We start from the raw sequence: 14,163 nt of genomic DNA, 5'->3' as shown, positions 1-14,163 counted from the left end.
TTCTTTGCTTTAGCCACTTCTTTGCTCACTGCTTTCTTTCGGCTTTTTTTTAAAAAAATTATTGCCTCTAACCCGACAAAGGCAAATTCCAGCTTTTTTTCCCATATAAAACCACGCTGCATCTCGTGGAACATAACCTCATGAACTTACTATAACCAATTCGCTACCAGCGATAGGAACAGAGTGGCGCTGTATTTGTTGAGTGCTGACATTTTTAGGCTGCCACGAAATTGGTCGGGGGTCCTTTAACGGCGCCTATAAGGCTGAGACTCTATTGACAAGATCTAAGCGAAGTAGTTGGTTCCCTGTCTCGCTACGCAGAGCTGAGGTAAGCCACATTGAAGAGCAAGCAAGTGCGGACACGGGCGGAGTGGAGGAGGGCTCGCTCGCTGGCGTCTTCCTTCCGGGCCACTGCCGGCGCAGCACTTCCAGCCGCCAGGCGACTAGTGCTCCGCTAGCAGCCGTCCCACCAACACGCCACGTGCGCGCACGACCAGCCGTCACCGGACAGTAAGTCACACGTCATTTAACGGTACCAGCTCACAATTATTCCTGTCTCCGCTCCTCTCTTGCCGCGACTTCTGCACGCTTGTAAGTAGCATGTACGGTTAGAGCCTACGGAATTGTGTTACTTACCAACATGTAGAACGGTGTGCGGATATTTGCCACGCCGGACATCTGCCACGATTTTACCTGCTCCGAAGAGTTGCGTCCCTTGCCTCCCCCTCCTCCTCACCCGCCGCCCGACCCCTGGAACTGCATTTGCTAACTCAACTTTAGTGGCACTGTCATCAGTAGCATTACCGTCGCTGTTGCGCAGCAGAGGTACTTATTGAGCCTTTCCGCTGGTTTACTTAACATAGGACAAGAATGTCTTTGGATTTTCCGCCACATTTCTATAGAGAGCTTCGTTGTGGAAACTATTAAATGCATCTCGCACTGAAATCCGCACAAAATTTCGAGCCTGAGTAAAACTTCGCCAATCTTGGAGATTTGGCGTTCGTCTAAATTATACGTGCATTTTTCGGTGCTCCTGTAGCAGCTTTCCGTCGTGTTTTGTGTACCATGGGGGATCAGTTCCGTATTTTATTCATTTATATGCTATGAAACTCTAGAGTGCTGTTGATACTATTTCTTTGAACTTAAGCCACATATAGTCTTCACATACATAGTTTGGAAGGATCGGAGACTGTCTCTTAGAAAGACGTCAACTGAATTTTTAGCTGCTTTTATAAATAGATATATTTCGCGTTTACTTTTGGTGAATTTCTTTGTTACGGAATTGAGCCTCGTTACGACTGTGTTCACTAATCCCTCTATCCGTCGTGATGCTCAGGATTATTTGTGGCGAAGAGGTCAAGTGTGTTTTCGTAACCATTTACAATTTGAATGGCCTCGTGAACTAATTGTTCAAAATAATTTTAAAAAAGCATTTAGAACAATTACGGAAGATGTTTTCTATTTACATTAGGGTCTGAAAATGTATTTTTGTTAACATACGGAAGGTAGATTGAAGTCACTGGCAACTATAATTGTATGAATAGGGTAACTATTTGTGATGAGACGCAAGTTTTCTTCGAACTGTTCAGCAACTGTTTCATCTGAGACCGGGGGTCGGTAAAAGGAGCCAGTTATTAATTTATTCTGGTTGTCGAAGATAATCTCTGCCCATACTACGTCACAGGAACTATCTGCTTCAATGTCGCTTGTGAGCTGGAACACACATTACATTATTTTTCCTTAAGTTGTGCTTCTTGTTTCTGTTGTAGTGCAGATCATAACAATTACGGATTTTCCTTCCAAAACCTAGGATGCTTTCTCTGTCACCCTGTAAATACCAAAGCTTAACAATGTAGAACAACAACGTACGTCACAAGCATAGCATTCTGTATTACTTCATTTCCTTATTTCTAACATTTTAAAATTGTGCGTCGACTTTAGATGACATGTCAATCATGGATGTTCTTATCTCTATTTAGTGAACGTATTTTCAGTCGTGATTTGAACATTGCTCCGCTACACTTTATCAACTAATGTTTCGCAGCAAGGGATATCGGATTTTAGAGAGTAAATTAATATGGAGTATGTCGTTCTTCTTTTCAAACATTCATATACCCATTTCTTCTTTCCTTATTGTCTTTTGGGCATGCAGCTGTAGTAATTAAAGTAGGCACAAATGCAGTGATCAAAAAGAAACGACTAGGGTACATTCGCATTCTCTTTACATCGTTCCTTTCTTGTTGCTCCTATGGCGATGGACTGTTTCTATCGCAATCAGTAAGCGTGAAAGGAAGCTACCGTACAGACAGAGGGATCTATATTTGTACTTGGCAGAACTAGTTACATACCGACATAATCGTCGGTATTGCTTTCGTTTCCACAAAGTTATAAATATTTCGATTTCGGAAAAGAAGCTCTGTATTTCGCCAAATGTCGAAGGAGGAGGTCCCTTACGTACTGGCTGTATCGAGTAAGATGTGGAGACGGCGGTTGGAAAGCGGACAGTAGTAGTACGAGGAAGGGCTTCCCTTACCTGAGGGATCGCTACTCAAGCTACCTGGCGAAGTGGCAAGTATGGCAAATGTCCGGCATTCATGCAGAACCACTGCGGGCTTCTCTGAAGGCAGAATCTGAGAGAAGCTTTTGAGACCAGCTCAGGATTCACCAAGATGAATGTGCAACAAAGGATAAATAACACGCTCGGACTGACCAAGCCTCGGTATGTTCTCTTCTCCGGCATGAGAAAATCTTGTCTATGTAAGCTGTTGTCCGTCATACTTAAGAATTATACTGTATTACCAACAACACTCTGGCTCCGCGAGAAAGTAAAAATAAACAGCCGCATGTTATTGCTAGTTGGAGCGTCTCAACTGTTCGTTTATCGGCGCAACTGTCGAGGCTTTTCCTCCCTCCGCAGATACTCGTCGCTTCCAACTGAAAAATATGTGTGTGCAGTGGATTTATTTAGCGTAGCTAGCCGTGATGATTGCGTGTAGTGTTTAATATCGTGATTGTATTGTTGTTGATGGTTATAGTAGAGAAACGGATAAACCTGGCGCTTACGTAAAACCTAGTACTCACGAATGGCACCAGAAAGCGGTTTGTCCCCACCGATCACTGCTGATAATGGAACACGTTTACATTCCATGGACCACTGCGGGAAAGTTTGGGAGTGTGCCACCAATTCTCTCATGCCGCTAAAATCTCGAAGATGAAAATGTCTACCACTGACGGGGCTCAAACCGGCTCCCTTTGGGCCGAACGCCAACACTTAATTAGAGTGCGTTAGCGACCCCCACCCCCTAGCAATTTTCACAGTTGATCGATGATACTTGTACCTTAGACCTAGTAGATAGTGTCGGAAGTTCCATGCGGCTTTTCGCGGATGATGCTGTAGTATACAGAGAAGTTACAGCATTAGAAAATTGCAGCGAAATGCAGGAAGATCTGCAGCGGATAGGCACTTGGTGCAGGGAGTGGCAACTGACCCTTAACATAGACAAATGTAATGTATTGCGAATACATAGAAAGAAATATCCTTTATTGTATTATTATATGATAGCGGAACAAACACTGGTAGCAGTTCTGTAAAATATCTGGGAGTATGCGTACGGAACGATTTGAAGTGGAATGATCATATAAAATTGTTGGTAAGGCGGGTGCCAGGTTGAGATTCATTGGGAGAGGCCTTAGAAAATGTAGTCCATCAACAAAGGATGTGGCTTACAACACACTCGTTCGACCTATACTTGAGTATTGCTCATCAGTGTGGGATCCGTACCAGGTCGGGTTGACAGAGGAGATAGAGAAGATCCAAAGAAGAGCGGCGCGTTTCGTCACAGGGTTATTTGGTAAGCGTGATAGCGTTACGGAGATGTTTAGCAAACTCAAGTGGCAGACTCTGCAAGAGAGGCGCTCTCCATCGCGGTGTAGCTTGCAGTCCAGGTATCGGGAGGGTGCCCGTTTCTGGATGAGGTAGCGAATATATTGCTTCCCCCTACTTATATCTCCCGAGGAGATCACGAATGTAAAATTAGAGAGATTCGAGCGCGCACGGAGGCTTTCCGGCAGTCGTTCTTCCCGCGAACCATACGCGACTGGAACAGGAAAGGGAGGTAACGACAGTGGCACGTAAAGTGCCCTCCGCCACACACCGTTGGGTGGCTTGCGGAGTATAAATGTAGATGTACGTTACAGGCAACAAAATACTCTTCGGAGATTAATCAAATTTCTGAAGCTACAGTTTTTTTATATATTTTTTATTAGGTTGGTGCAGAAGTTCGTACTGTTATCGTTTTGCATGTTGATATTCCGGTTGCTATGGATTTATTTATCGATTATCAATTTCATTTGTAGTTCACTGTCGCTATTGCAGTTTATATATTGTCATTTGGAGATAGTGAGTGGCGCTATGGACGCTGGAAAATGGGGTGGTAAGTTGAGAAATTGGAACATTCGCGACAGATTCTTCTGTTGGAGTTCAATAGGGCGGGGGGGGGGGGGGGGGGGGGGGTGAGAGCAGCGAAAGCAGCAAGGAACATTTGCGTCATATGTGGGGTTCCGACAGAGCACGCCCAGAAAATGGTTTTCTCGTTTTAAGGAGGATCTTTCTGGATATTAGTGATTCTCCACGTTCAAGAACACCTTTGGGGTTTGATGATCACTGGCAAACGTGATGAACTATTATCATTCCACCATCGTCCGACATGTGCATGCAGTGGGGGAAGGTTCAAAAATCGGCTGTATGAGTACTACATGCTCTAAGCCAAAATCACAAAAACTAGCTGGTGACCGTATATGCATCTCTGCTTGCTTGTCATCAACTGGCTCGTGAACACCGACCATTCCAATCATGTATTGTTACTGGTGACGCGAAATGGCGTCTTTGAGCTAACATAAGAAAAAAAAAGGAATGGTTGAGCCAAAAAAAGAATAGTTTCCCGTACAAGGAACTGCCCGCATTCACAAAAGATAATGTTATGCATCTTGTGGAACAATGACGGTGTGGTTTATTGTGAATTGCTTCCCAGAGATGTAACCATCACTGCCTAAATTTGTCAACAACTGAGAATCTTCCAGACGCAATCAAAGAACAACGACCAGGAAGACTGCGTGAAGTGATGATATTCTACGATAACGCCCGCTCCTATTCTGCTAGACTGACAAAAAAACATACATGAGTTGGGTTGGGAAGTCATTCCGCACCCATCTCATTCACCTTATCTTGCACACTCACGTGTCCGATCTTTACCGAACAACCTTCAAAGAACTTCCTTTCCGGACGAAAATGCGCTCTGAACAGCGTTCGACGAATTCTGCGCCTCAAAGCCACGTGATTTCTGCAGACGCAGAATCGGAAAGTTACCCCAACGTTAACAGACTGTTTTTAATAGAAAAGGAAAATTTTATTATTGATGACCAAAGTCTCTGCTTAGGTGTATCTGTTGTGTTTACTAAACTTATGGAAAAACGCTACGAACTTATGCACCAACCAAATATTATGAAAAGAGTGAGAAATACGAGAGTGTAGACATCAGGCTACGCTGCAGATCAGGTTGTTAAACTGTCATTTATTTTTCAATCACATTTCTTGGCTTAAACAGTTCAGTTGCCATCGTCCAGTATATCTCATCTAGGGCTACGCTAGGGATTAGTCTGTAATTAAAACAAAAATTCTGGGGCGGGAATGAAAGTTTAACACTGGATAAGCAGACAATCTGTGGGCCCATGTGTGTGTCACATTTACAAGCTTAGAGACGATCTCTGGTCATTCGGCAGACGTCCGTCGTTGCAAAGGCTTCCTTAATTCTTGCTACTACTGTCTGGAAGAAATAACTTATTTCATTATTCGCGGAACATATATATACATATATTACCTACGTAATCAAAAGTGAACACCCACATACCTGAATTTCCGAAGCTTAATGCCGAAGCACACTAATTTTCTTGAAAATCATTATCCCTTTTCATCTTACAATCTGGAAATAAGAGGGGGGAGGAAAAAACGCAGCTATCTTCGGGCATCGCCATATCGATATGTTTCGAAATATTTCTTAGATAGAAGTGATGCTCGTAGCATCATCAGTGACGTGAAACGACTACCAGTTATTGGTGCGTTTCAAGATACACTGGTAGATAATCACAGGAAACAGTCTTCCTTGACAGTGATGTGTTGTTTTTATTCTCAAGCCTAACCGCTCATAAATTACCAGATGGAAATAATTTGCGCTTGTACATCAAACATTTAAACTAAAATTTCGTCGCGGCACGGTATTCGAGGACACCAACTCCACTCTTGAGTTACTTTCATTGATAAGAATATTTTGCACTGGTTTACGGAATACAAGAAAGTGCGTTAATTGAATACCTGGCAACTACTTAAGGACTTGATTGTCCTATCCTCTTGAAGTGTTAAAGCAGCAGACATGAAAGGACCATCTTTTGGTATGCTCTCTTAACACTTCTGTGCCGTTAAATTTTTTTATGAGTGTTATGAACAATATACGATGCATCGTTTTAAGGCTTCGTTCAATGGTTTATACGCCTCAGCCGTGACTGGGGCAATGGGTTTCAAGAAATGTTTTGCTCAGGTATCGCAGACTTTTTTTTGTAGTTACGTCGTTTTGCCAAAAGTATTACAGCTAGGACGACTTCTGCTGAAACTGTTGCATTATTTTGTATCTTTCTTTGACTTAAATGTTCCTCAATTCAGCTACCTTAATTTCGAAAACGAGATCTATTTTCTTCCTTGTTGTACAATCATGTAACATACTTCTTATCGTCCGCAGCTCGTGGTCGTGCGGTAGCGTTCTCGCTTCCCACGCCAGGGTTCCCGGGTTCGATTCCCGGCGGGGTCAGGGATTTTCTCTGCCTCGTGATGACTGAGTGTTGTGTGACGTCCTTAGGTTAGTTAGGTTTACGTAGTTCTAAGTTCTAGGGGACTGATGACCATAGATGTTAAGTCCCATAGTGCTCAGAGCCATTTGAACCATACTTCTTATCTGATGACTTCAACAACGACGGGTCGTATAACCCAAGCGTCTTGACCTCTTTTCTTTCAATGGTCTTTTTTATTACGTCTGCGCTTACATCGATTTCACCATACCGAAAATTGGATTATTTCTATCTTGCTTATATTTTTAGATTACCGGTACTAACCTAAGTCATCTCTGACGTAGGGGCTCTATCTACCAACTAGCGTGAAGTTTCTTGCATTTCTGTGTGTTAAAAAAATTACTATTGCAGCTATTGTATAGTTAAGGCCGACTTACCGTACTCCTTTCATCAGTTCGACCCAATGCAGATATTAAAGAGTAAGCTGTCTACGGAGAAAGCAGATTTAACAAACGTGTGTGCATTAGCATCTCAAGAGATTTTGCCGAATGGGATATTCTTCCACGTTTGTGTGACGCCAGATTTCACTCGCAGCGAGACTGCGGCGTATCATAACGGAACAAGACTGATGCGGCCCGTTACGAACGTACCGGTTGCGCGGATTGCAAACCACGTTAGATGTATTCATCGAGATCTAACGTATAATCTTGCTGATTATGAATTCTGTCTTGTAAATAATGTGAAGTTACATATGAAGAGAAGCGTGTGCTAATTAGCGTGTATTATACACAAAGAGTTGTTAGGCGCATTTTCTGTGGTGTTTCGGCAGATAACTGCAATTTCGTTTTGGCACTGTTGAGCTCGAGTCAGCTCAGAACAATTCCTACTCATTAAGTCTTCCATTCGACGCCCAGTGTCAACCGTAAGCGTCGGTTTATTTCCCATTAGAAACAAAATGATTTTTAAATCGGAATTTTAATTTCCCATTCGATATAGCGGCCCAATACCCTAGAGGCGAAAGAGCAGCACTGCTGCAAGGCAGGAACAGTCAGCACGTCAGGGCAGTGCTATCGCTGCTAGAGTACTCCTTAGTTTTACTGTCCCTGTTAATGCATATCGATAAACCAAATATCGCACTAGACTAATCCGGAACCGGTCTATCGAATTGGACAGAACGATTCCGGTTTACAAATAGTTTTGTTTGCAATAGGAAACAAGCAGACTCTTTCTGTCAACGTTCGGCTTCGACAAGTAATCAGCAGCATTTGTTTGTGTCCGAATAACTAATGCAACCTACATCCTTCTGAATCTGCTCACTAGATTCGTTTATTGGTCTCCCTCGATTTTTACCCCCTCCTCTCTCTCTCACTCCCCCTCTCCCTCCCCACTGAAATACTAAATTGATGATCTCTAGATGTCTCAGAATGTGACCTATCAACCGATCCTTTCTTTTAGTCAGACTGTGCCACGAATTCCTTTTCTCCCCAATTCTATTCGATCACTCCTCTTATTTAGGTTAAAATTTAAAGCGGAGATTTAAGTTTTGTGTGTAAAATTAATACTGCAAACAAACAATTAAGTTAATCGGCAATTCTTTGGAATTCGACGTTTACTATTAAGGTCTGCCCATGTTTTAATCTGCTCCATCGTCCGTGCATCTCCCACAGTCGACAACTTGAACCTTCGCCAAGGGAAGACATGAAACACCGTACCATGTCCCCTGTGTAACGGTAATACGCTCTGAACGAAATGCCAAAGACTATTATCTCAAGTCATCGAATTCTTTCACATCAGCTCACTAACAGATCAACAAGAAAAGATAGCATCTCAAATTGGTCAAGAGTTCATGTTCGTGTATAAAATCTGTATATGGTACATACATATGTTTTGAAGTATACATTGTATGTAGTGTCGATAAATAAGTGTTCGAAATGACGCTTGTTTATTTCTACAGAGTGCTTAGGCGACGGTTGTAAGAGACCTCAGAGATGACGCTTTATATGCAAATAAGATTACACTCAGGGAGTCCCTTCCATTGTGCGATGCTAATCATGATTCGGCAGATATGGCTACACATCCATGGATACGACAGTTTGTTGACAAAGACAACAGAAACCAAAGAGTTGTTGGTTCGTTTTTAGTACTTTGTGTTCTGCTTGTTATATGACAGTTAAATTCAAAGACAAGAATATAAATGCAAGAGGTCAAAATAGTTTATTTAGCAGTGTATTCTAGCGATTCCTGGGGAACTAGATCTTACCACCATATCGCACAATCGAAAACACAGCAAATAAAACACTCAGTTTAATACTTACTAAATTGATGATTAGAACTTCCTTCTGACGACCTCTTCAGTCCGTTTTCTGTAGAATGACATGCATATCATCATCACATCCTTTCAATAATTAGGCTGTTGCCTGTTCAGAACTCACAAACGAAATAATTCTCATCTTTTCAAGATCTTCCAATATCTTTTTTCCTTTATAGAATTTCATGATAGTTTATTTTTATACTTTATGGGCCAATGTCCTGCTAATGGTACCACAGACAGTTTGGAATTTGTGTATTTTACTTTCAAAATCAGTCAAGTGAAAATTTAAGCACAAGCTAAACAAGAAATTTGACACACACGTCCTAATACTGAATTATCCAAAATAATTTTTGATCTGACTGGATATTTTCTCGGAATGCCATTATTTTTCCTTTGTTACTAGAAATTTTAAAGTTGTACTTCCTGCAAATTTCGGTCAGTTGGTATACCGATCCTTGGTGGTCATCTTCGTTCTTCTGAATAACGACGACGTCACCAGCAACCAAAGGCACATTCAGATATTCCTCAATCGTTATCGTAATTCCTTTGTTTACTTTACATTTCCATTCGCCAAGAATGAAGTCAATGTAAATGTCAAAAAGGGTGAGTGATAGTAAACACCCTTATCTAACAATTTACTTCTTCCAGTCGATTCCTACCTGTGTTTATTACAATGCGTGTGGTTTTGTAAAAACGTTTCATTGCGTAATAAAGATATCCACATTCAGACATAGTCTTCCATAGGCTACCACGGCTCACACGAACCAAAGGCTTCTTAAAGTCGATAACGGCCTCACGGATTTCTACATTAAATTCTCTGTGTTTTTCTATAATGTCTTTAATTACAAACACATTGTCTGTGCCTGAACGACCTGATTTAAATCCATTTCGTTCTTCAGAAATAATAGCTTCTGTGATATTCCTCGTGCAGTTACTGATTATCTTTGAGTATAGTTTGTAGCCAGTGTTTAGAAGAATGATGCCACGATAGCTGTTAGGCATTACGTTTCCCTTACTTCTGCTGTGTACCAAGGGTCTAGGATCTTGCAGTCCGTCCAACATCCATTTATAAATGGTAAAAGTCTTTTATCCAGTGGTATCCCTCCCCATTTAATTAGCTCTGCGTTTATTCCATCTATTCCAGTAGCTTTCCTGTTTTTCATGCCTTTCAGAGCCTCTTGTAGTTCTCCCATAGTAATTGGATCTATTGTTTCATTGCACCTACTTCACCAAGTGTCATCTTTGGCCTTCTGCGCACACCACAACTCTTTATAATGATTTATACGTTGTTCATTGAGTATAATATCAGTGAGGCAGTGCCTCTTTTCTTTTTTCCTTCTTGAGGGCTTTCATGACTTTATATGCACATTGCTGTCTACTGTGTACGTCGTGTTCTAAGACGATTATGAATGCTTTGCACACAATTTGTTTCGCAGCATTCCTTTTCTTAGTATGTTCCACAACTCTCTGGTGTTTCTGGCTGTAGGAACTTCAAATAAGCTATATGTTTTTCTGTAAGGTTTCTTTAATTTCTATGTTCCAAATTCTGGGTAGTTTTTTCCCATCTGTTTTCTCCCTTTTACTAAGTGTTTTTGAGCCTCCTTCAGTAACGCAGGTTTTGATATTATTCTATTCTATATCGATGTCTTTATCACTGGTAGTGAAGCAAACTTTTCTTGAAGTCTGTACTGATAAAGTTTCCTAATACTGTATTCCGACAGGAGACGTACTTTGAACAACTCATATTGTCGCTTCTTTTGGAGTTTCTTTGTCTTCTTCCATTTTGATATTAACTTTACCTTACTGCGGGAGCAGTCGCTACCCATGTCTCTTCCTCTATGAACACGTGTATCTTGCATAAGATTCTTCATTTTATCAATAATTAGTATGTAATCAATTACAGACCTTAATCCTTGTGCACTCCACGTAAACTTGTGAATGTCTTTCTTGCTGTAAAATGTGTTAGTAATTGTAAAATTACTAAAGGAGGCAAATTGGAGTAGTTAATGTCTATTATTATTATTACTATTATTATTAAGAGTCTTCTTCAGATAGTCCTACTTTTCCTGATATAGGTAGATTCCATCTCTTGCATTAAAATGATTTTGTTCACTTTCTGAAGATCATCGTAAGAAGCATAAGTACTGCCATTTCTTCCCCCCTTCTGGGCAGTAGACACCTATAACTGTTAGACGACCTTTTGGAAAACGAATCTGGCTGTCATTCTTTTATTTATGAAGCTGTTTTCACGAATCTAGTCCAGTACTAGCTTGTTTTCTTTGTGGGACACCACTGTAAACGATCCAGTAGTCTGTCAAATCTTTTGTTTCTTTTAGTTTTTTCTTAGTTCCTATTATTACTACAATGTCTGCTTTCCTCTCTTTGAGTCCTCGATTCAACTTGCTTTCTTAGTTCGTCAATCCTCGAACATTCCACGAAGCCAAATACTTACTATCATCCGCAATGTGAAATCGTTTATCCTCTAAGATTTTCCGGTAGTCACCAGTCAGTTCATAATTCCCTGGCTGCGTTACAAGCGCTGCGCAAGTCAAGTCTTGTGATGGGGCTGCGACCTCTAGTTATCGCGACCTGCCTGATTTTCTGTTGGGGTTGTATCCTTAGGCAAGCTGGCTTCGCCGCGCCTCTAGATCCCTCCCTACCCTGTGTTGTGGAGACACACTTGGTCTGAAACTTCCTGGCAGATTAAAACTGTGTACCGGACCGAGACTCGAACTCGGGACCTTTGCCTTTCGCGGGCAAGTGCTCTACAATCTGAGCTACCCAAGCACGACTCACGCCCCGTCCTCACAGCTTTACTTCCGCCAGTACCTCGTCTCCTACTTTCCAAACTTCACAGAAGCTCTCCTGCGAACCTAGGTACTGGCGGAAGTAAAGCTGTGAGGACGGGGTTTGAGACGTGCTTGGGTAGCTCAGTTGTTAGAGCACTTGCCCGCGAAAGGCAAAGGTCCCGAGTTAGTCTCGGTTCGACAAACAGTTTTAATATGCCAGGAAGTTTCATATAAGCGCACACTCCGCTGCAGGGTGAAAATCTCATTCTGGACACTTGGTCTGTCTCCTCAGTCGAGACCACTCCTGCTAGGGTGACCCTGCCAGTTCCTACGCAACTGCTGGCACAGCTCTCGACTTCGTCGAAGCACGCAAACCCACCCGTCTTGCACTGAAGGTGCCTTCGGTAAAGCGGTGTCCCCTGGGAGGGCAGAACAAACGTAGAATATAAAATTAAATCTTGATGATCCAGTCTCTAAGAGCACACTAATACCTTCATCACTCATAAAACCTCCTGTTAGCATACACAATTTCTATACAATTTAAGCTACAAGCAAACAACACTGGTGGATTTTGCCATCAAGGAATACAGTCATGTCTCATCGAAAAGTACGTAGAATGAACGGAGCTAACGTTTTTACGGTACGTGCGCATACACAATAATACTTTGGTGAGGGAGCCCTGGCAGTAGTGACATTGTAAGGGAAAATAAGCAGAAGATGTGAATTGCAGTTTGTGTTGGGGAGGGCACTCAACGTGGGTGGTTTGTGCAGCAATGTTGACCATCGTGCTGTGGCGATGCAAAGGTTAGCGTTTCTGCCTAGCAAGCAGGAAGACCCGGGTTCGAGTCCTGGCCGCAGCACAAATTTTGATTCCTTTCTTCTGCCTCAGTCATTATATTCACGTAGTTGCTAACTAAACCGATTAATATACAGGGTTACAATTATAGAACTATATGATAAAAAAACGTAAATTAGTTACAAACTAAGGCATGCACACAGGACGCGAATTAAGACTTTGAACGAGGAATGGTAGTTGGAGGTGGACGCGTGGGACGTTCAATTTAGGAAAACTTTAGGGAATTAAATAATCAGAGGACCACAGTTTCAATAGCGCGCCGAGAATATCAAATTTCAGGCATTACCAGTCACCACTGACAACGGCTTTCACTTAATGACCGACAACACCGGCGTTTGTGTAAAGTTGTCGTTGCCAACAGAGAAGCAACAGTGCGTGAAATAATCTTAGAACTCAATATGGGACATACGACGAACGTATAGTTCGGACAGTACAGCGAAATGTTGCGTTAATGGGCTACAGCAGCAAACGAAAGACGCGAGAGCCTTTACTAATAGCACGACATCGCCTGCAGCGCCTGTCCTGGGTTCGTGACCATATCGGCCGAAAACCTGTGGCCTGGTCACATGAGCCCCGATTTCAGTTGGTAAGAGCTGATGGTGGGATTATTGTGTGGCGCAGACCCCGCGAAGCCATGGACCCAAGTTGTCAACAAGGCACTGTGCAAGCTGGTGGTAGATCCATGAATGTAAGGGCTATCTTTACATGGAGTGGAACGGGATGGGTCTTCTGGTCCAGCTGAATCGATCAGTGACTGGACATGTTATGTTCGCCTACTGGGAGACCATTTACAGACAAACGACAATGTAATTTTTATAATGACAGTGCACCACGCCACCATAGGACAACTGTTCGTGAATGGTTTGAAGAACATTCTGGACAGTTCGAGCAAATGATTTGGCCACCTAGTTTGCCCGACATGAACTCTACCGAACAACTTGATGAGTTCATGCCACGTCGAGTTGCTGCACTACGCCGGGCAAAAGGTGGCCTGACACGATATTAGGAGGTATCACATGACTTTTGTCACCTCAGTGTGTATTTATTTTGGAGATATACTTCCATTAATTGTCGAATTGTAGAAATTCGAAAAATACAGGCTAAAAATGATGCTTTTTACTGTCAAATCTCAAACTATTTTTTTCATCTGTTGTCAAGACTTATTTCTTAAGTCATTACAAATACACATCGAAATCTGGAATAATTTTGCACAACCTCGCTCATTGTAAAAATGAATAAACATTATCTGCCATTGTTTTATTCTTTTCGTTATTTCCCGTTGACGATAATGCACCTGAGCCACTTGACTTTACAATACTGCAGAGCAGTTAGACATATGTGCATGTTATGGTTCATCCACGCCACCACTGAAG

General features: G+C 42.1%; 1 protein-coding gene across 1 annotated transcript in view; it reads left to right on the top strand.

Annotated features, from left to right (window-relative positions):
* Nucleotides 1-427: 427 nt before the first annotated feature.
* LOC124594744 (pancreatic triacylglycerol lipase-like) overlaps nucleotides 428-14,163 on the top strand; it is a 162,360-nt gene continuing 148,624 nt past the window's right edge. Inside the window, exon 1 of the mRNA XM_047133121.1 lies at nucleotides 428-510. The gene's annotated coding sequence lies outside the window, so the exon portion shown is untranslated. The remainder of the gene's footprint in view (nucleotides 511-14,163) is intronic.

Source organism: Schistocerca americana, chromosome 2, assembly GCF_021461395.2.
Source record: "Schistocerca americana isolate TAMUIC-IGC-003095 chromosome 2, iqSchAmer2.1, whole genome shotgun sequence".
NCBI lineage: Eukaryota > Metazoa > Arthropoda > Insecta > Orthoptera > Acrididae > Schistocerca > Schistocerca americana.
This window is presented reverse-complemented; position numbering and strand designations above follow the sequence as displayed.